The following is a 21522-nucleotide window of genomic DNA, read 5'->3' as shown; positions in this document are numbered from 1 at the left end:
CTGATACCTTCCTGACACAATCACAGTTTGCTCACATATTTTGTGTATATATCTATTCCGAGGGTGAGATAAACATCAAAGAAGTAGGAGAAGAAGAATACAGACGCAAGGCGGTGAAAGAATCCAGAAGACAGAAAGGAGACGAAAGTAGAAAGAAAAAAGAAGAAAGAAAAGGGAGTCCAAAAGATACCTTGATGCGACAGCATTCGCACAAGGCCGTGTGAGTGTTAAAAAAAATTATTTTACACCCACAAAACCCTTCACATTGTCATAGAGCATTACACAAAAGCAAAAAAGATGGTGCAAAATAGCGCTAAAAAACATAAGCCCCTATAGGACAATTAATATAAATTGGCAGCCAGACAACAAATGACTGTACAGTCAGTAACACATGTGATAGAAAAAAAGACAATGTCGGCGCCAAACAATGAAATCAAACCATATGATGAATAGTCCAAATCAAAGTCCTTGGATGATAGAGATGGGTGGGCAATTGTACACTCTCTCCAGGACGTGACGTGGTATATGAAAAACAAAAAGAAATAATTATAGTGCAGTATGCCAATATATGGGGACATAAAAACATATAACACTGACAACATAAAACATACAAGACAGACTAACAACAACAACAATAGGTCAGACTAAGAAATAATAAAAAAGCTATTTATTGTTGAACTCTGGATGTAGCTGTCACACACCAATCCGGGGGGGGGGGTAAAATCGTTGCCCTACTCACAGAATGGTGGATAATAAAAGGCAACAGGACTGGAATCACTGCAACGAATCCAAGATGGCGGCCGTGGTTCTCTCTCCGGCTTCTCCACGTGTGTCAGACGCTGCGTGGAGCCTCCTGGATGTAGCGTTGCGCTCTCCTCTCCTGCCGCTCTCCTGTCCTCTCAATCTGGGCGCGTAACTCCTCTCCCCTGCCTCCAGACCGTATGGTGTATTCCTCAGCTCCAGATGCAGTTAAATGCCTCTAAAAACGGTGTCTTCCCAACGCGTTTCGTGCGCATGCGCGCACTTCTACAAGGGATGTCACTACCCCTGAATCTGAATAGTTTATATACACGCAGTCCACAGTCCCAATTGGTTGCAATTACAATTGGCAATGAATTAACTGTATGACTGCCAGACTGGAGGTAGCATACAAGAAAGCCTGACCAAACATACATACACTTACAAGACAAAACAAGTACAACATTAAAACATGAAGGTGCAATAAAAACATTAAAAACATTAAAAAACAGTAAAAATCATTAGAAACACTAAAAAAATTTTTAAAGGAATGGATGAAGCTCACAGGGAGGGACTATATTACAAAAAAGCCTTCAATTCAAAATCTATATTTAGTCCCCTTGGTGAGAGTGTTTTCAATTCATAAATCCAGTATGCTTCCCGCATACTGGCATGATTAAGTCTATTCCCACCTCGGGGACCTGCTTGGACCTCCTCAATGGCCTGACACTTTAAGCCTATAGGATTCTTATTGTGGCACAGAAGAAAATGGTGGGAGACGCTATGTGTGACTAGTCCTTTTTTTATATTGTAAATATGCTCATAGACACGTCTCTGATAGGATCTCCCCGTCCTGCCAACGTATTGTAAGCCGCAAGGGCATTGCAATAAATATATTACAAATGTTGAATGGCAGTTAATAAATGTTTTTACCGGGTACGTCTTAGAGGTGACCATAGATGTAAATTGCCTAGCATTATTACTGAAGGAACAGGCCACACACTTTGCACAGGTAAAGAAACCCTTAGCGCTCCCTATCTGTTTTGATTTATGCTGTTTAATGGGACAGCTGGGGGCTAGTTTTGATTTTAGGTTATTGGCCTTTGTAAATATTATATTTGGTTTCTTAGGCAGGATTTCCACCAAATCTTCATCTTGAAGTAAAATGGGCCAATACTTATTCAATATTTGCTTAATTTTAGGGGCCATTTCATTATACTGAGTAATAAATGAAATTTGATTTTTATATCTCTCTGTGCTCTCTTTTTTCTTTGTATTATACTCGAGTAAAGTGTCTCTTTGGATATTGTCAACCTGCTCAAATGCTTTATCAATGAGATCTTCTGGGTATTTTCTCATAATAAATTTCTTTTTCATATCCCTTGCCTGTGTCTTGAACGTGTCGTCATCAGTGCAGTTACGTTTGAGACGTACTAGCTGGCCCTTGGGGATGTTCCGTAGCCACTGTGGATTGTGGTGGCTATCTGCTCGTACATAGTTATTCGCCTGTACTGGCTTGAAGAAGGTTTCGGTGCATATGGTGTTATTTCTAATGTGGATGTGAAGGTCCAAAAAATCAATACATTCCGTGCTAGAAATACAAGTGAATTTAAGATTATAGTGATTGTGATTAAGATAAGTGCAAAAATCATTAAGTGAAGTTTGGCTTCCTGACCAAACAAAAACCACATCATCAATGTAGCGCCGCCATAGCACGAGGTTCGCCCCTAGTGGACAGTTGTTCCAAATGAACTCCTCCTCCCAACTGTCCATGAATAGATTGGCATAACTAGGGGCAAACCGCGTTCCCATGGCGGTACCACATTTCTGAATGTAGTAATGTGAATTGAAAGTGAAATAATTATGTGTTAAAATGAACTTAATACCATCCACCAAAAAATCCCTCTTGCCTGGTGAATAGATGTTTACCTGTTCCAACTTTCGAGACACGGCTTGGCAACCTAGTTGATGATCAATCACTGTATACAGTGATGTGACATCGGCTGTAACTAATATATACCCAGGCTGCCATTTAAGATCTTTTAAAATTTGCAATACATGCGTTGTGTCTCTCAAATAGGACCGGACACCTGTGACAATTGGTTGGAGGTGATGGTCTATGAATTGTGATAAGTTAGACGTGAGGGAAGAAATACCCGAAATAATAGGTCTCCCCGGTGGTGCAGTTAAATGTTTGTGAATTTTAGGGATAAAGTAAAATAGAGGTGTTCGTGGAAATTCAATAGATAAAAAATTAAACTCATCCTCACATATAGTCCCATTCTTCAAGCCAGTAGTCAGTAAGTTACCAAGTTCGGCCTTAAATTGAACTAGAGGGTCGCCTGTCAGGGGGAGGTATGTGGTCGTATCACCCAATAGTCTCATAGACTCATTGATGTAATACTCCTTGTCCATGACCACAATACCCCCCCCCCTTGTCAGCACATTTGATGACGATTGATTCATTCTGTTCTAGACTGGAGGCAGCTTCCTTCTCTTGTACATTAAAATTGTCGTGCTTGATTTTATATGTACGACAAGAATTTTCAAGATCCGTATTCACCATTTCCACAAAAGAACTAACCAAATGCCCTTGTGCAAACTTGGGGTAGAATGTTGATTGTTTTTTAAAAACCTTTTGTGGATGACTCTCTGTGTTACTCACATCGCTAGTTTTAATGACTTGTTTAGATACAGCATCCCTAGCGAAATACTTTTTTAGGGCTAGCTTGCGGGCAAATTTGTGTACATCTATAAATACGTTAAAACTATTTGGCCCACAAACAGGAGCAAATGTCAAACCTTTCGTGAGTACCTTTTTTTCGCCATCAGTGAGGGAATACTTGCTGATATTGAATATATTTGGATACACGGTACTCCTCTTTATTCGATTTCTACCAGTACCTCCTCTTCTCCCTCTGGGCCTGTTTTTCTCTTTTTGTAGTTTGGAGGAAGGCGAGATTCCAGTGGCGGTTTGACGACCTCCACTTCTGGGAAGATGTGTTCTCTCTCCTTCCTCCATTCTAAAAAAGAGAAGTTGGTTTTAGTGGCAGGTGTGGGGAGGGGTGTGTAGGAGATGCTCTCTGCATCGCTTTCTGAGCCTATCTCCGACAGCAATGTGTATCTATTACTCACTACAACAGGAACTGACTGGGGTAATACCAGTGCGTCATAACGCTCCTTGGATCTTTTTTGTTGAAGCTTTTTTATTATTTCTTAGTCTGACCTATTGTTGTTGTTGTTAGTCTGTCTTGTATGTTTTATGTTGTCAGTGTTATATGTTTTTATGTCCCCATATATTGGCATACTGCACTATAATTATTTCTTTTTGTTTTTCATATACCACGTCACGTCCTGGAGAGAGTGTACAATTGCCCACCCATCTCTATCATCCAAGGACTTTGATTTGGACTATTCATCATATGGTTTTATTTCATTGTTTGGCGCCGACATTGTCTTTTTTTCTATCATATAGAGCATTACACAACCAATTTAGGTTATATACTAGCCTTCCACCGGTACTCCACCATCCCCCCTTTTTTATCCTTTTTGAAAGACCCATAAATATGCTTGTTTCATCTTTCTTTAACTAAAATAACATTTATTGTTTGTAATTTTCATATATATAATTTTTAATATATTTGATTGTATATGTATATGTATTCAAATATAGGATAAGTGTTTATTTTAATATTTTCAATGTTTTATCATGTTTTATTATATTTTATTATGTTTTATTATCTTTAGAAGGGTAGAAGTCAGGACTAGCATGACCCCAACAGCGTAGCATATCAACTAAGCTGCTTCTTGTCCTGCAATTACTCAGCTAAGGGACGTAAATTATCGCCGCCCATTTGTGGGCAGATACAAGTTTTAGTGCATGTACTTAAGGCACCAGTGTACTGGACTCCTTCATCCCCTGAGGAAGTGACGTAGCGTCTCGAAACGCGTAGGGAGGAGGAGCCTAGTACAGTGCACGTTGTCAGCCGTCACCCGCGTTGTACCTTGTGGTGTGTGGAGAACTCCGGGCGCTGCGCCACTGACGTCATCGGTCGGCGCGTAACCTCGTGGACATCACACCATAGAGTGGTTACAAGCTGCGGACGGCATTCTCGAGCGGCATGTTTGCCCATACAAAATGTGAGTGTAACATTGCTGCTTTTTAATACTGTTAAATACATTTTTGCGGAGTACACTAGGCTGTCTTTCAATTCTCTCTAACCACGGCTGTTGCGGTGTATGCTGCTACTGGAAAGACACAGATCGAGTTGAAGAGAGCCGCGAGGGGTCCGTGGAGATCAAGGTGGAGGAAAAGAGCTGAACAACAGATCCTCTCCCCTGAATGAACAAGAAAGTATCCTGTAAGTAGGGATATTCCTTTCCAGGTTGGGGCAATTGAGTCTGTATACTGCACAATGGTGTTTTTTCTTTATCTGTAATTACAGACAGCACCGGGGAACTACGCCTAGAAGAAATTCCACCTCATTTTATTGTTGATGAAACATTCTACTATCAGGACTGACTTTTCAACCAGGACTGTCTTTTGATATGGTACTGTAATCATCATCACTACACTTTGCGCCGGGGACATTTTTTGTATTTGTATTTGTATGTTATTGGATTGGAACAATCTATTGTTTATTGCCCCCTTGGCTGCATATGTAATCACACCAAAGTCACTCAATTGATGTAATCACATACAATTAGTTCATCACTTGGATCAAGCGCTGATAGAGAGTTTTCTAGTTAGTATTGTATTTCACGTTGTTTGTTCATTTACTCACTCAGCAGCTGACCAATTTAATATTTATTCACTATGGCACTATTCACCAATAGAGCACTATGAGGGTTAAATTTAGAAGGTTTTTTCACGATAGATGAATCTATGGATCCTGATAAAGAGAGTCTTGATATTCAGTTTTCCAAGTTAGAAAGGTTACTGACACAAGAAATGAGGCAAATATGGGAAGTGTACACGCTCAAATAATATCTTGAACAAAAGCGAATACCCAGAGGACTCAGAGTCCAAAAGCCCCCCACCTCAGACCAGGAAGATGAAAACTTTTTAAAGGAGTGGAATTTTATTTTAGACACTTGTTCGGTAAACCTTATCCAATTGCTCCTGAAACAAAGAGCCAAGACTCTAGAAGTATTAGATAAAGAAATCAACACAATCAAGGAGCAAATGGAACCGTTTATGGAATTAGCGGAGTACAAACTATTGGAGGAAAAAGCAATCTCCAAATTAGATAAAACAGAGAAAGAAGTCAAGCTTACCAAACTTAAAAAATTTGCAAGGGATAAGCGGGACTATGATGAAAAAAGGCAGAGAAACTGGAAAACCGAAAAAATCATTACCGTTAGTGAAGTGGAAATTAGTGGTCAGGAACCAGGTACAACTGCAGTCCATTCTAGAGATAGGTTAGATTCCACCAGAAGTGATAAATTTGATGCCAACACTAAGGAAACAAAGAGTGGTAATCCACAAATAGACAAATCGAGTAAGAATCCCCCTTCCTATGTAAATAAAAATAAAAAGAGGCACACTAATCAGGAAGGGACAAACCCAAGTAGCAGTAGGGCTACACATTCTGACCAGAAGTACATTAATGGAAGCTATAGAGAAAGGTCTCCAGTAGATAGACCCTTTGACAGCCAGAAAGCAAATAATTCAAAACAGAATTCTTTTTTAGACTACCGCCAGGGACGAGCACCAATCCAAGAAAGGTGGAGAGGCCCCAGAAATCATCTAGGGAGACAAGACCAAACAAAGGTAGAAAGGAAAACGTCAAGGCTGGAAGAGTCAGAGGAAAGAGAGGAGGGTCAAGGAAGAGAAAGAGAAAGAAAAAGGTCAGACAGAGGAAGGGACTGGTAAAAAGTAATGTTTTCAATATAAGTGATGTTCAACTGCAGCAAGTAGAACTAGATGTCCTTTCCAGGGGTTTGAATTTAGCTCCGGTAAATGGACCCAAAATGTTCAACACATTCGTAGATATCCACAAGTTCGTGAGAAAAATCACCTTAAAAAAGTATTTTATCAAGGACGCCGTAAGTAGAGCAGTCATTAAACCAAATTTAGCCAATATTAATGACAAATCTCCCCTTACAACATTTAAGAGACCATCTACTTTTTACCCCAAAGCCATTAAAGGTAATTATATTGACACTTTTGCGGAGATGGTTATCTCAGATTTAGAAACAGCAAGTTCTAATTTCAAATGCCCCAAACAAAATCTAAGCATAGAAGAAAAAGCAGCCATAAAATCCCTTGAGGACAACAAAAACATTGTGATCAAGACGGCCGACAAAGGGGGAGGGGTGGTTGTGATGAACTCCTCTTATTACAAAGAGGAGTCATCAAGAATCTTAAGCGATCCAACCACATACCGGAAACTGGAGGGCAACCCAACGGATCTTTTTAAAGAAGAGTTGTTGGTACATTTGGGACAGGGATTTCGAGATGAAATAATTACCAAACAAGAACTGGAATTCCTTACCATAGAACAACCAAGGATTCCAGTGTTTTATTTCATCCCGAAGATCCACAAGAACCTTAATCAGCCCCCAGGTAGACCAATAATATCCAGGATAAGGTCCCTCACCTCGAAACTATCGCAGTTTTTAGATTTTCTATTGCAGAAATATGTGAAACAGGTCCCATCCTATTTGAGAGACACGTCGCACGTACTCACGACCATACAGGAATTGAATTGGTCCGAAGAATATTGTTGGGTTACGTGCGACGTAGTCTCATTATATACAATAATAGTCCACAAGATGGGACTGGAGGCAATTAGGAGGGTTCTGGAAAAAGATGACTCTGTAGATGAAAAACTAAGGGCATTCATCATGGATGGAATCAGGTTCATCCTAACCCATAATTATTTTAGTCATGATTGTGACTTTTACCTCCAGACATGCGGCACTGCGATGGGCAGCAGGTTTGCTCCAAGTTACGTGAACTTATTCATGTCCGTTTGGGAGGAGGACAACATATGGACCTCCAACCCATTTGGTGCAAACCTGGTGCTATGGAAGAGATACATCGATGATGTGCTGTGTGTCTGGAGGGGGTCTATGGATGAACTTGAGGCATTCAAACAATATCTAAACATTAACGAATTAAACTTGCGATTTACATTCAATCAAAGCAAATCCATTATCAACTTCCTTGACCTCTCTCTGTATATAGAAAACGATACCATTCAGACAAAAACATACAATAAGGATGTGGATGCCAATACATATTTATTGGCATCAAGTCATCACCACCCCCATTGGCTCCGGAACATCCCTAAGGGACAAGCATTAAGGGTTAAGCGGAACTGCTCGAATGAAAAAGTGTACCATCAGCAGGATAATGACCTTAGGTATAGGTTCCTGGAGAGGGAATACAAAATGTGTGATGTAGACTCTGCCATCTCTGAAGTTAATAAACTAGATAGAAAAAATATTCTATGTAAGGATCAGTCAACAACTGTTATAAAGAAAAGTGACCCATTTCCATTTTTTGTAACCCAGTACAGTGGCCTGGCTCCCACCATAACAAAGGTTCTTACCAAACATTGGGGCATACTACAGAGGGACCCCGTTCTTAAAGAGATCGTCCCAGATAAACCCAAGATAGTTTACAGAAGGGCAAAAAACTTAAAGTCCCGGCTATCACCAAGTTGTCCCTTTGATGGTCTTCGAGACCGCCACGTCACATGGCTGAATAACCTTAAAGGATACTACACATGCTCCAAATGTATTTGATGCAAAAATAGTGTTAAGGGCAAAACATTCAAATCAAATAAAACAGGAGCGGTCTACGATATAGAAACGTTTATTAACTGTAAGACGGATTATTGTGTTTATTTACTGCAATGCCCATGTGGGCTGCAATATATAGGGCGTACAGGGAGACCTCTCAAGAGGCGATTCGCCGAGCACATATACAACATCAAGAGAGGCCTCGAGACGCACAGCGTCTCTAATCATTTTAAGTTAGTACATAATCAGATTCCTGATGGCCTTATATGTATGGGTATTGAACATCTAAAACCGAATTGGCGCAGGGGAGACAGGCTGGGGATGTTGTCCAAAAGAGAAAGTTACTGGATATATGTCTTGAAAACCCTGTCCCCATTGGGTCTAAATATCGATTTTGATCTGGCATCCTTTTTGAAAGACCCATAAATCTGCTTGTTTCATCTTTCTTTAACTAAAATAACATTTATTGTATGTCATTTTCATATATATAATTTTTAATATATTTGATTGTATATGTATATGTATTCAAATATAGGATAAGTGTTTATTTTAATATATTCAATGTTTTATCATGTTTTATTATATTTTATTATGTTTTATTATCTTTAGAAGGGTAGAAGTCAGGACTAGCATGACCCCAACAGCGTAGCATATCAACTAAGCTGCTTCTGGTCCTGCAATTACTCAGCTAAGTGACGTAAATTATCGCCGCCCATTTGTGGGCAGATACAAGTTTTAGTGCATGTACTTAAGGCACCAGTGTACTGGACTCCTTCATCCCCTGAGGAAGTGACACAGCGTCAAAAAACGCGTAGGGAGGAGGAGCCTAGTACAGTGCACATTGTCAGCCGTCACCCATGTTGTACCTTGTGGTGTGGGGTGAACTCCGGGCGCTGCGCCACTGACGTCATCGGTCAGCGCGCAACCTCGTGGACATCACACCATAGAGTGGTTACAAGCTGCGACCGGCATTCTCGAGCGGCATGTTTGCCCATACAAAATGTGAGTGTAACATTGCTGCTTTTTAATACTGTTAAATAATTTTTTGCGGAGTACACTAGGCTGTCTTTCAATTCTCTCCAACCACGGCTGTTGCGGTGTATGCTGCTCCTGGAAAGACACAGATCGAGTTGAAGAGAGCCGCCTTAGGAACCACGGGGGGTCCGTGGAGATCAAGGTGGAGGAAAAGAGCTGAACAACAGATCCTCTCCCCTGAATGAACAAGAAAGTATCCTGTAAGTAGGGATATTCCTTTCCAGGTTGGGGCAATTGAGTCTGTATACTGCACAATGGTGTTTTTTCTTTATCTGTAATTACAGACAGCACCTGGGAACTACGCCTAGAAGAAATTCCACCTCATTTTATTGTTGATGAAACATTCTACTATCAGGACTGACTTTTCAACCAGGACTGTCTTTTGATATGGTACTGTAATCATCATCACTACACTTTGCACCGGGGACATTCTTTGTATTTGTATTTGTATGTTATTGGATTGGAACAATCTATTGTTTATTGCCCCCTTGGCTGCATACTGTATGTAATCACACCAAAGTCACTCAATTGATGTAATCACATACAATTAGTTCATCACTTGGATCAAGCGCTGATAGAGAGTTTTCTAGTTAGTATTGTATTTCACGTTGTTTGTTCATTTACTCACTCAGCAGCTGACCAATTTAATATTTATTCACTATGGCACTATTCACCAATAGAGCACTATGAGGGTTAAATTTAGAAGGATTTTTCACGATAGATGAATCTATGGATCCTGATAAAGAGAGTCTTGATATTCAGTTTTCCAAGTTAGAAAGGTTACTGACACAAGAAATGAGGCAAATATGGGAAGTGTACACGCTCAAATAATATCTTGAACAAAAGCGAATACCCAGAGGACTCAGAGTCCAAAAGCCCCCCACCTCAGACCAGGAAGATGAAAACTTTTTAAAGGAGTGGAATTTTATTTTAGACACTTGTTCGGTAAACCTTATCCAATTGCTCCTGAAACAAAGAGCCAAGACTCTAGAAGTATTAGATAAAGAAATCAACACAATCAAGGAGCAAATGGAACCGTTTATGGAATTAGCGGAGTACAAACTATTGGAGGAAAAAGCAATCTCCAAATTAGATAAAACAGAGAAAGAAGTCAAGCTTACCAAACTTAAAAAATTTGCAAGGGATAAGCGGGACTATGATGAAAACAGGCAGAGAAACTGGAAAACCGAAAAAATCATTACCGTTAGTGAAGTGGAAATTAGTGGTCAGGAACCAGGTACAACTGCAGTCCATTCTAGAGATAGGTTAGATTCCACCAGAAGTGATAAATTTGATGCCAACACTAAGGAAACAAAGAGTGGTAATCCACAAATAGAAAAAATCGAGTAAGAATCCCCTTTCCTATGTAAATAAAAATAAAAAGAGGCACACTAATCAGGAAGGGACAAACCCAAGTAGCAGTAGGGCTACACATTCTGACCAGAATTACACTAATGGAAGCTATAGAGAAAGGTCTCCAGTAGATAGACCCTTTGACAGCCAGAAAGCAAATAATTCAAAACAGAATTCTTTTTTAGACTACCGCCAGGGACGAGCACCAATCCAAGAAAGGTGGAGAGGCCCCAGAAATCATCTAGGGAGACAAGACCAAACAAAGGTAGAAAGGAAAACGTCAAGGCTGGAAGAGTCAGAGGAAAGAGAGGAGGGTCAAGGAAGAGAAAGAGAAAGAAAAAGGTCAGACAGAGGAAGGGACTGGTAAAAAGTAATGTTTTCAATATAAGTGATGTTCAACTGCAGCAAGTAGAACTAGATGTCCTTTCCAGAGGTTTGAATTTTGCTCCGGTAAATGGACCAAATATGTTCAACACATTCGTAGATATCCACAAGTTCGTGAGAAAAATCACCTTAAAAAAGTATTTTATCAAGGACGCCGTAAGTAGAGCAGTCATTAAACCAAATTTAGCCAATATTAATGACAAATCTCCCCTTACAACATTTAAGAGACCATCTACTTTTTACCCCAAAGCCATTAAAGGTAATTATATTGACACCTTTGCGGAGATGGTGATCTCAGATTTAGAAACAGCAAGTTCTAATTTCAAATGCCCCAAACAAAATCTAAGCATAGAAGAAAAAGCAGCCATAAAATCCCTTGAGGACAACAAAAACATTGTGATCAAGACGGCCGACAAAGGGGGAGGGGTGGTTGTGATGAACTCCTCTTATTACAAAGAGGAGTCATCAAGAATCTTAAGCGATCCAACCACATACCGGAAACTGGAGGGCAACCCAACGGATCTTTTTAAAGAAGAGTTGTTGGTACATTTGGGACAGGGATTTCGAGATGAAATAATTACCAAACAAGAACTGGAATTCCTTACCATAGAACAACCAAGGATTCCAGTGTTTTATTTCATCCCGAAGATCCACAAGAACCTTAATCAGCCACCAGGTAGACCAATAATATCCAGGATAAGGTCCCTCACCTCGAAACTATCGCAGTTTTTAGATTTTCTATTGCAGAAATATGTGAAACAGGTCCCATCCTATTTGAGAGACACGTCGCACGTACTCACGACCATACAGGAATTGAATTGGTCCGAAGAATATTGTTGGGTTACGTGCGACGTAGTCTCATTATATACAATAATAGACCACAAGATGGGACTGGAGGCAATTAGGAGGGTTCTGGAAAAAGATGACTCTGTAGATGAAAAACTAAGGGCATTCATCATGGATGGAATCAGGTTCATCCTAACCCATAATTATTTTAGTCATGATTGTGACTTTTACCTCCAGACATGCGGCACTGCAATGAGCACCAGGTTTGCTCCAAGTTACGTGAACTTATTCATGTCCGTATGGGAGGAGGACAACATATGGACCTCCAACCCATTTGGTGCAAACCTGGTGCTATGGAAGAGATACATCGATGATGTGCTGTGTGTCTGGAGGGGGTCTATGGATGAACTTGAGGCATTCAAACAATATCTAAACATTAACGAATTAAACTTGCGATTTACATTCAATCAAAGCAAATCCATTATCAACTTCCTTGACCTCTCTCTGTATATAGAAAACGATACCATTCAGACAAAAACATACAATAAGGATGTGGATGCCAATACATATTTATTGGCATCAAGTCATCACCACCCCCATTGGCTCCGGAACATCCCTAAGGGACAAGCATTAAGGGTTAAGCGGAACTGCTCGAATGAAAAAGTGTACCATCAGCAGGTTAATGACCTTAGTGATAGGTTCCTGGAGAGGGAATACAAAATGTGTGATGTAGACTCTGCCATCTCTGAAGTTAATAAACTAGATAGAAAAAATATTCTATGTAAGGATCAGTCAACAACTGTTATAAAGAAAAGTGACCCATTTCCATTTTTTGTAACCCAGTACAGTGGCCTGGCTCCCACCATAACAAAGGTTCTTACCAAACATTGGGGCATACTACAGAGGGACCCCGTTCTTAAAGAGATCGTCCCAGATAAACCCAAGATAGTTTACAGAAGGGCAAAAAAATTAAAGTCCCGGGTATCACCAAGTTGTCCCTTTGATGGTCTTCGAGACCGCCACGTCACATGGCTGAATAACCTTAAAGGATACTACACATGCTCCAAATGTATTGGATGCAAAAATAGTGTTAAGGGCAAAACATTCAAATCAAATAAAACAGGAGCGGTCTACGATATAGAAACGTTTATTAACTGTAAGACGGATTATTGTGTTTATTTACTGCAATGCCCATGTGGGCTGCAATATATAGGGCGTACAGGGAGACCTCTCAAGAGGCGATTCGCCGAGCACATATACAACATCAAGAGAGGCCTCGAGACGCACAGCGTCTCTAATCATTTTAAGTTAGTACATAATCAGATTCCTGATGGCCTTATATGTATGGGTATTGAACATCTAAAACCGAATTGGCGCGGGGGAGACAGGCTTGGGATGTTGTCCAAAAGAGAAAGTTACTGGATATATGTCTTGAAAACCCTGTCCCCATTGGGTCTAAATATCGATTTTGATCTGGCATCTTTTTTGAAAGACCCATAAATCTGCTTGTTTCATCTTTCTTTAACTAAAATAACATTTATTGTATGTAATTTTCATATATATAATTTTTAATATATTTGATTGTATATGTATATGTATTCAAATATAGGATAAGTGTTTATTTTAATATTTTCAATGTTTTATCATGTTATATTATATTTTATTATGTTTTATTATCTTTAGAAGGGTAGAAGTCAGGACTAGCATGACCCCAACAGCGTAGCATATCAACTAAGCTGCTTCTGGTCCTGCAATTACTCAGCTAAGTGACGTAAATTATCGCCGCCCATTTGTGGGCAGATACAAGTTTTAGTGCATGTACTTAAGGCACCAGTGTACTGGACTCCTTCATCCCGAGGAAGTGACACAGCGTCACGAAACGCGTAGGGAGGAGGAGCCTAGTACAGTGCACATTGTCAGCCGTCACCCGTGTTGTACCTTGTGGTGTGGGGAGAACTCCGGGCGCTGCGCCACTGACGTCATCGGTCAGCGCGCAACCTCGTGGACATCACACCATAGAGTGGTTACAAGCTGCGGACGGCATTCTCGAGCGGCATGTTTGCCCATACAAAATGTGAGTGTAACATTGCTGCTTTTTAATACTGTTAAATAAATTTTTGCGGAGTACACTAGGCTGTCTTTCAATTCTCTCCAACCACGGCTGTTGCGGTGTATGCTGCTCCTGGAAAGACACAGATCGAGTTGAAGAGAGCCGCCTTAGGAACCACGAGGGGTCCGTGGAGATCAAGGTGGAGGAAAAGAGCTGAAAAACAGATCCTCTCCCCTGAATGAACAAGAAAGTATCCTGTAAGTAGGTATATTCCTTTCCAGGTTGGGGCAATTGAGTCTGTATACTGCACAATGGTGTTTTTTCTTTATCTGTAATTACAGACAGCACCTGGGAACTACGCCTAGAAGAAATTCCACCTCATTTTATTGTTGATGAAACATTCTACTATCAGGACTGACTTTTCAACCAGGACTGTCTTTTGATATGGTACTGTAATCATCATCACTACACTTTGCACCGGGGACATTCTTTGTATTTGTATGTTATTGGATTGGAACAATCTATTGTTTATTGCCCCCTTGGCTGCATATGTAATCACACCAAAGTCACTCAATTGAAGTAATCACATACAATTAGTTCATCACTTGGATCAAGCGCTGATAGAGTGTTTTCTAGTTAGTATTGTATTTCACGTTGTTTGTTCATTTACTCACTCAGCAGCTGACCAATTTAATATTTATTCACTATGGCACTATTCACCAATAGAGCACTATGAGGGTTAAATTTAGAAGGTTTTTTCACGATAGATGAATCTATGGATCCTGATAAAGAGAGTCTTGATATTCAGTTTTCCAAGTTAGAAAGGTTACTGACACAAGAAATGAGGCAAATATGGGAAGTGTACACGCTCAAATAATATCTTGAACAAAAGCGAATACCCAGAGGACTCAGAGTCCAAAAGCCCCCCACCTCTGACCAGGAAGATGAAAACTTTTTAAAGGAGTGGAATTTTATTTTAGACACTTGTTCGGTAAACCTTATCCAATTGCTCCTGAAACAAAGAGCCAAGACTCTAGAAGTATTAGATAAAGAAATCAACACAATCAAGGAGCAAATGGAACCGTTTATGGAATTAGCGGAGTACAAACTATTGGAGGAAAAAGCAATCTCCAAATTAGATAAAACAGAGAAAGAAGTCAAGTTTACCAAACTTAAAAAATTTGCAAGGGATAAGCGGGACTATGATGAAAACAGGCAGAGAAACTGGAAAACCGAAAAAATCATTACCGTTAGTGAAGTGGAAATTAGTGTCAGGAACCAGGTACAACTGCAGTCCATTCTAGAGATAGGTTAGATTCCACCAGAAGTGATAAATTTGATGCCAACACTAAGGAAACAAAGAGTGGTAATCCACAAATAGACAAATCGAGTAAGAATCCCCTTTCCTATGTAAATAAAAATAAAAAGAGGCACACTAATCAGGAAGGGACAAACCCAAGTAGCAGTAGGGCTACACATTCTGACCAGAATTACACTAATGGAAGCTATAGAGAAAGGTCTCCAGTAGATAGACCCTTTGACAGCCAGAAAGCAAATAATTCAAAACAGAATTCTTTTTTAGACTACCGCCAGGGACGAGCACCAATCCAAGAAAGGTGGAGAGGCCCCAGAAATCATCTAGGGAGACAAGACCAAACAAAGGTAGAAAGGAAAACGTCAAGGCTGGAAGAGTCAGAGGAAAGAGAGGAGGGTCAAGGAAGAGAAAGAGAAAGAAAAAGGTCATACAGAGGAAGGGACTGGTAAAAAGTAATGTTTTCAATATAAGTGATGTTCAACTGCAGCAAGTAGAACTAGATGTCCTTTCCAGGGGTTTGAATTTTGCTCCGGTAAATGGACCCAATATGTTCAACACATTCGTAGATATCCACAAATTCGTGAGAAAAATCACTTTAAAAAAGTATTTTATCAAGGACGCCGTAAGTAGAGCAGTCATTAAACCAAATTTAGCCAATATTAATGACAAATCTCCCCTTACAACATTTAAGAGACCATCTACTTTTTACCCCAGAGCCATTAAAGGTAATTATATTGACACCTTTGCGGAGATGGTTATCTCAGATTTAGAAACAGCAAGTTCTAATTTCAAATGCCCCAAACAAAATCTAAGCATAGAAGAAAAAGCAGCCATAAAATCCCTTGAGGACAACAAAAACATTGTGATCAAGGCGGCCGACAAAGGGGGAGGGGTGGTTGTGATGAACTCCTCTTATTACAAAGGGGAGTCATCAAGAATCTTAAGCGATCCAACCACATACCGGAAACTGGAGGGCAACCCAACGGATCTTTTTAAAGAAGAGTTGTTGGTACATTTGGGACAGGGATTTCGAGATGAAATAATTACCAAACAAGAACTGGAATTCCTTACCATAGAACAACCAAGGATTCCAGTGTTTTATTTCATCCCGAAGATCCACAAGAACCTTAATCAGCCCCCAGGTAGACCAATAATATCCGGGATAAGGTCCCTCACCTCGAAACTATCGCAGTTTTTAGATTTTCAATTGCAGAAATATGTGAAAAAGGTCCCATTCTATTTGAGAGACACGTCGCACGTACTCACAACCATACAGGAATTGAATTGGTCCGAAGAATATTGTTGGGTTACGTGCGACGTAGTCTCATTATATACAATAATAGACCACAAGATCGGACTGGAGGCAATTAGGAGGGTTCTGAAAAAAGATGACTCTGTAGATGAAAAACTAAGGGCATTCATCATGGATGGAATCAGGTTCATCCTAACCCATAATTATTTTAGTCATGATTGTGACTTTTACCTCCAGACATGCGGCACTGCAATGGGCACCAGGTTTGCTCCAAGTTACGCGAACTTATTCCTGTCCGTATGGGAGGAGGACAACATATGGACCTCCAACCCATTTGGTGTAAACCTGGTGCTAAGAGATACATCGATGATGTGCTGTGTGTCTGGAGGGGGTCTATGGATGAACTTGAGGCATTCAAACAATATCTAAACATTAACGAATTAAACTTGCGATTTACATTCAATCAAAGCAAATCCATTATCAACTTCCTTGACCTCTCTCTGTATATAGAAAACGATACCATTCAGACAAAAACATACAATAAGGATGTGGATGCCAATACATATTTATTGGCATCAAGTCATCACCACCCCCATTGGCTCTGGAACATCCCTAAGGGACAAGCATTAAGGGTTAAGCGGAACTGCTCGAATGAAAAAGTGTACCATCAGCAGGTTAATGACCTTAGGGATAGGTTCCAGGAGAGGGAATACAAAATGTGTGATGTAGACTCTGCCATCTCTGAAGTTAATAAACTAGATAGAAAAAATATTCTATGTAAGGATCAGTCAACAACTGTTATAAAGAAAAGTGACCCATTTCCATTTTTTGTAACCCAGTACAGTGGCCTGGCTCCCACCATAACAAAGGTTCTTACCAAACATTGGGGCATACTACAGAGGGACCCCGTTCTTAAAGAGATCGTCCCAGATAAACCCAAGATAGTTTACAGAAGGGCAAAAAAATTAAAGTCCCGGCTATTACCAAGTTGTCCCTTTGATGGTCTTCGAGACCACCACGTCACATGGCTGAATAACCTTAAAGGATACTACACATGCTCCAAATGTATTGGATGCAAAAATAGTGTTAAGGGCAAAACATTCAAATCAAATAAAACAGGAGCGGTCTACGAAATAGAAACGTTTATTAACTGTAAGACGGATTATTGTGTTTATTTACTGCAATGCCCATGTGGGCTGCAATATATAGGGCGTACAGGGAGACCTCTCAAGAGGCGATTCGCCGAGCACATATACAACATCAAGAGAGGCTTCGAGACGCACAGCGTCTCTAATCATTTTAAGTTAGTACATAATCAGATTCCTGATGGCCTTATATGTATGGGTATTGAACATCTAAAACCGAATTGGCGCGGGGGAGACAGGCTGGGGATGTTGTCCAAAAGAGAAAGTTACTGGATATATGTCTTGAAAACCCTGTCCCCATTGGGTCTAAATATCGATTTTGATCTGGCATCCTTTTTGAAAGACCCATAAATCTGCTTGTTTCATCTTTCTTTAACTAAAATAACATTTATTGTATGTCATTTTCATATATATAATTTTTAATATATGTTTTATTATCTTTAGAAGGGTAGAAGTCAGGACTAGCATGACCCCAACAGCGTAGCATATCAACTAAGCTGCTTCTGGTCCTGCAATTACTCAGCTAAGTGACGTAAATTATCGCCGCCCATTTGTGGGCAGATACAAGTTTTAGTGCATGTACTTAAGGCACCAGTGTACTGGACTCCTTCATCCCCTGAGGAAGTGACACAGCGTCACAAAATGCGTAGGGAGGAGGAGCCTAGTACAGTGCACATTGTCAGCCGTCACCCATGTTGTACCTTGTGGTGTGGGGAGAACTCCGGGCACTGCGCCACTGACGTCATCGGTCAGCGCGCAACCTCGTGGACATCACACCATAGAGTGGTTACAAGCTGCGACCGGCATTCTCGAGCGGCATGTTTGCCCATACAAAATGTGAGTGTAACATTGCTGCTTTTTAATACTGTTAAATAAATTTTTGCGGAGTACACTAGGCTGTCTTTCAATTCTCTCCAACCACGGCTGTTGCGGTGTATGCTGCTCCTGGAAAGACACAGATCGAGTTGAAGAGAGCCGCCTTAGGAACCACGAGGGGTCCGTGGAGATCAAGGTGGAGGAAAAGAGCTGAACAACAGATCCTCTCCCCTGAATGAACAAGAAAGTATCCTGTAAGTAGGGATATTCCTTTCCAGGTTGGGGCAATTGAGTCTGTATACTGCGCAATGGTGTTTTTTCTTTATCTGTAATTACAGACAGCACCTGGGAACTACGCCTAGAAGAAATTCCACCTCATTTTATTGTTGATGAAACATTCTACTATCAGGACTGACTTTTCAACCAGGACTGTCTTTTGATATGGTACTGTAATCATCATCACTATACTTTGCGCCGGGGACATTCTTTGTATTTGTATTTGTATGTTATTGGATTGGAACAATCTATTGTTTATTGCCCCCTTGGCTGCATATGTAATCACACCAAAGTCACTCAATTGATGTAATCACATACAATTAGTTCATCACTTGGATCAAGCGCTGATAGAGAGTTTTCTAGTTAGTATTGTATTTCACTACACACAAATGGGTTTATCTTTTTTTCCTTTCTGTTCCTTCTTTTCTTCATCCGGTGTCATAGAGTGGCCTATGGTGTCATTTTTATATGAGTATATGGTGCCTATATTAATGGAACTTATTGTTTCTGCAATGGGCATATATAATGTATTTTACAATATTTTTACACTTGCAGCATCAAACTGTCTCTGTTTGAGCTGTCACTACACTTAGTATTAGCATAAGTATTGTGATTCCTCATCTCCAGGCTAGTGGACACGGGTTGCCATGGCTACGTCGGATGCTTTGGTGTGCGCATTCGCAGTACATTGCCTGCATTGCGGAGGACTGTTGTGGCGCGCATGTAGTGGACGGGGAGGCAAATGCTTATACCAGGCGGCCTCCGTAGTACATGCTTCCTGGCATCCGGCCAATCCAACGCGTTGTGAAGCTCCACATGACATTTACCTGCAATCCTACAGGTAAGGCTGCCTCTGATAACAGGTGAGCAAATTCGCTGGCTTTTTTAAGGCTTCTGTTGGTTGATTGGGTGCTATGATGCACTTGGTGGTGGTATAAATACCAGTCACGGTCATTTGACCATTGCACTGCCCTGAGGAAGATCACTCTCTGCAGACCGAAACGTTGGCTGAGGTGCCTGTATTTTTCTACAATACAAAACTACTTTTTGAAAATCATTCCTGGTGAGCTGTCTCCTAATTGCTGAAATATATATATATATATATATATATATATATATATATATATATATATATATATATACACTGCACCGACACACTTTATTCGAGCAAATACCCAGTATGTACCTGGCAGATACCTGGAATGCGCCGCTCCTCACCTCTGACAAGCCCCGTTGTGTTTGCCTTCCCAGCCTGGGTTCATGCCTGGCTGACGGGCGGCTGATCTGTTAAATGATAATGATTAGGATTTAATAGGCTGCAATGCTTCGCGTGTCTACCAGATGGCATAAATTCATGAATTGTAATGCAGTATATATATATATATACTGTGCAGTATTGCAGCCAGCGGGAATAAAATGCTTCAATCCCTGCCTGGAAAATACCTCAATGCACTCGGGCAGAAAACAGTCACAAACCTCAATACACCCGGGTATACCCGAATTCGTTGGACTAGCCGAGCTCGAATAAAGTGTGTCGCCAGTGTATATATATATATATATGATAAAAAATTACTGGCACTCCAATAGAAATTCAATAATGAAAAGGTGCATGTCTCTGCACCACCCTGAGGAAGATCCCCCTGTGGGATCGAAACGTTGGAGTTATGTGCTGTATTTAATACATTCATTTTCATTCACCTGAGTGCTGTCTCCTTTTTGCTGCTATGCGGCAATGTATAATATATATATATATATATATATATATACAGTGCTCGACAAATACGGTTGCCAGGTCGCCAGGGCCAACAAGATTTGGCCTCCTGGCGACTCAGCCTCATGGCCGCGCAGCGCACGCGGTTCTATGCTTGTTTAAAAAAAAAAAAAAAAATACATTTTTTTTCAAAATCCTTCTTCCTGATTGGTTTGACGGGACTTGGCGCGATGCAAGGTTTTTTTTTTGTTTGCCAGCTACAGGCTCTATATAAGCCCACGCACACGAATCATCCTTCCTTTTGTATTCTGCTTGAAGGTTAGTACACCGTTGCCACAGTACACCATTGCCTCACTGACCCCCCCTCCCATCCTCCCCAGCCCGGCATCGATCACAATCAGGAGCCCACGCACCCAAGCAGCATCACTGACCCCCCCCCCCCTCCCGACCCCCCAGCCCGGCATCGATCACAATCAGGAGCCCACGCACCCAAGCAGCATCACTGACCCCCCCCTCCCAGCCCGGCATCGATCCCAATCAGGAGCCCACGCACCCAAGCAGCATCACTGGACCCCCCCCCCTCCCGACCCCCCAGCCCGGCATCGATCACAATCAGGAGCCCACGCACCCAAGCAGCATCACTAACCCCCCCTCCCAGCCCGGCATCGATCCCAATCAGGAGCCCACGCACCCACGCACCATCACTGACCCCCCCCACTCCCTCCTTGTGTCCAACGGATGCTGTGTCTGTGTGTGTGTGCTATGCTGGGTCTGTGTGACATGCTGGATGTGTGTGTGTGTGTGTGTGTGTGTGAGTGACATGCTGGATTTGTGTGTGTGTGTGTGTGTGTGTGTGTGTGTGTGTGTGTGTGTGTGTGTGTGTGTGTGTGTGTGTGACATGCTGGATGT

This window comes from Ascaphus truei, chromosome 14, assembly GCF_040206685.1.
Source record: "Ascaphus truei isolate aAscTru1 chromosome 14, aAscTru1.hap1, whole genome shotgun sequence".
Classification (NCBI taxonomy): Eukaryota; Metazoa; Chordata; class Amphibia; order Anura; family Ascaphidae; genus Ascaphus; species Ascaphus truei.
Note: the sequence above shows the minus strand (reverse complement) of the source record.